This window comes from Bombus vancouverensis, chromosome 1 (genome assembly GCF_051014615.1).
Source record: "Bombus vancouverensis nearcticus chromosome 1, iyBomVanc1_principal, whole genome shotgun sequence".
Lineage (NCBI taxonomy): Eukaryota > Metazoa > Arthropoda > Insecta > Hymenoptera > Apidae > Bombus > Bombus vancouverensis.
Window position 1 is genome coordinate 16,843,136 of NC_134911.1, and position 2,942 is coordinate 16,846,077.

Here is a 2,942-nt window from a genome sequence, read left to right on the forward strand (position 1 = left end):
GAGCAGACAGAACTGCGAATAGCGAAAACCGTTTCTCCAGTTTCCAGGACACTGCACCAGCTAGTTTTCCTTTATCCTCCCCGGTTGAATACACGAGCCGTGCGTGTGTTGTGCTCGCGAAACGCGTTCGATAAGCGGCGGAAACTGACAAGAGAAAAGAAAGAGAATCTGCAAAAGAAGAGATGTCTGCTAGCGAGATAGGCTCGAAGCGAACTCGAAAATCTAGAAATCCTGATGAATTATGGGAATCGAAGTCTGTTTGCAAAGTTTGCTCTAGAGAGTGAAACGTGATGAATAGATATTGGACGTTAATATATGCGTGTAAATTTGTTCCTAGCTATCGAATCGTCCGGATTATGATGACAAATCGATGGCAACCTTTTCAAGATAGGTGCTCGGATAAAAAAGAAAAATTGGTAAATGCTGTGATTCGGAGCTACTGATTAGAAACTTATCTACATCGATACCCATTTTCGAGAATAGGCCAAAGAGGATGTTAATGCTCCGAACCTTATCCTTCGATCTATAATCGATAGTTCGATTTTATTTTTATACTTGTGTTGGAAAAATAGTACGAAGCACAGTTGTTCTGTTTTTGATTTGTTGAAAATTCACATGGAAAAGTCGCACAAATACGTCCAGAACTTGTTTACCAAGTTATTATTCCTTTTCTCTGAATGCAGATTTTTCAAGCTTACAGAAACATAGTGAGAACCAGAGTTAATTTGGCAACAATCTTATTTATTTATCAATTGATTTAATTTTTCTCGAATTCTTTTTGTCTTTCTGGGAAGTTCAGATTTCTCGTTCAATCAAAGCTAATTCTTCGAACGAGACATTGACGATTGCTATCAAGAACTTTATCAGCATTGTACTCGATGCTGTTTACGTAATGAATAGTTAGTCATTTACTTAGTAATCAATCTCTTGATTAACACGAATTACTTTTATCGATACATTTATTGTCTATGCAGGTGTTACCATTTGATTGAACGATAGCAAGTAATTAAACTCGATTTACGTTCCTAGAACGTGTTAAATGATTCATATGACTCCATATTTTGACAACGCTCGTTCTTCGAGCAGTTTAACTGTATGGCATTCTTGAATTTGCAAGCGCTCTGTCCCTGCAGCTTCGTCGATTCTCCGCGGTCCTTGACATCGCCGAAAATCCATTCTCGCGATTTGACTTGCAAAGCCCGGATTACTAGCCGCAAGATGGCGGTCCCATGACGTCGATGTAAGTCCTTCCAAGATTATTTGGAGAAGAAACTTCCTGATGTCGTTAAGCCATGCCGCGTGACACGTGGCGCCCTGTCAATTTCTGGGTAGCTTTGGCAGCTTCCGCTGATCTTAACCTCTGAGATATGGTTGAATTTTGTGCGGGGCTGTTTCTCTGTATGGCTTGACGCGAATTACGCGTAAACGATACAGCACTGCAATGTGTGATGGATAATGCTGTTCTCTACGCAAGCACATTGGAATGAAGTTTTTGATAGTTAAATTATAATTTTTTCGTTTAATTAATTAGTTAATTAATTTTCGTTTTCTATTTTAAAGCGACATTTTGAGGTTGAAGATTCTAAAAAATTATAAGGATACTTTTGACATTTTGAATTTTCCCCAGAACAGAACTAGAATCTTCCGTATTCCGTACGAGTGCATGGAACTCCGATATAAGTCGCCGGGATACCATGTACTCGCAAAATAAATATTTCACTCCGAGAAACCTCGTAATTGTTGGAAGACAAAAGACCTATATCATATGACTTCCTCTTTCGCAAACTTAAGTCGTCTCAAATAAAACATTAACTATTTATCACATTAGATTTCAGTTACGCCGAATGCATATTACGTGTTGAGAATTGTGGATCGTAATCGCCGAAATAAATATGTAGGAACACTTATATTACATGTAAAAATGACAAAATAAAAAAATTTTTGTATTTATTTAACATGTGATTACAAGATGTACATAAATAATAATATTACATGTATTTCACCTACTCTTCTAGTCTCACACTTCTTGCCAAGTGACATCTTCTTTTGTTCCGGGGATGCTGGCACGTACACATTCACAGACACACACTACCAACACTATATATGTATATTACACTGCACAGTCAACCTGGTGTACTTCACACATACACATGTTCATGGAACACTTCACGACTTTGCGTGTCTCCTTGGCGCAGGGGCCACGGTAACACTCTCCTTTGCATAGTTGCAATTTTAGTATACGTACTACCGAAGGAAGTACGTTAGGTACGTTCCGTTTCCCATATATACAGTAATGTACTATCTTTGATACAATTAGCGAGAAAGTAAATATCTCATAGGCCACCTAGCGGCGCGCCGATGTACTACAAATGCAACAGTATCCTCCTGCACTTGTATCCTACTAAAAACTATCTAATGATAAAATGACCGGTACTGATAAATAAATAGACAGTCAAAACTAAGATGACCAATTTCAGAATATCGTTACGAAAATGATAACTTGCTAATTTCTGTGAAATAAGCTGTAGAAACGCTTGCTTACAAGCATTCAAAGGATTGTAGGGATGAGAATGTTTGAATTTAACAAAAGTGGTAAGGCAGAAAAGTAAGAAGGGGAAAATAGCAAAATCGCGATCAGACACATTAAGTGTCTTGTAAGAAATGTTAGACTGCATATATAGGGGAGAGAGTTGTACGTTAGGGAAGACAGTAAAATGCCAGAAGATTAGAATCGACCTTGGAACCCGGTACTCGTAAAATCTTGAGAGTCGCAAATTTATGTACACGCGTGTACGCTGTGGTTGCTCGAATTATCTTGAATCGCCGTACACAAACTTTATTGCCGACGAGAACGCAACAGAGGGCGGAAATCGCCGAATCGTTAAACCATCGTGTTAAGAATTAATTACCGAGGTTCGCGAGCCTTCTGATTCATTATCACG

The 2,942-nt window shown here is 38.5% G+C and overlaps 1 non-coding gene across 1 annotated transcript; it reads right to left on the reverse strand.

The window, feature by feature from the left end:
• Positions 1 to 2,150: 2,150 nt before the first annotated feature.
• On the reverse strand, positions 2,151 to 2,260 carry LOC117153765 (U6 spliceosomal RNA). Its single transcript, XR_004463670.2, has one exon. It is a non-coding gene; the product is annotated as a U6 spliceosomal RNA (small nuclear RNA).
• Between the last annotated feature and the right edge of the window lie 682 nt (positions 2,261 to 2,942).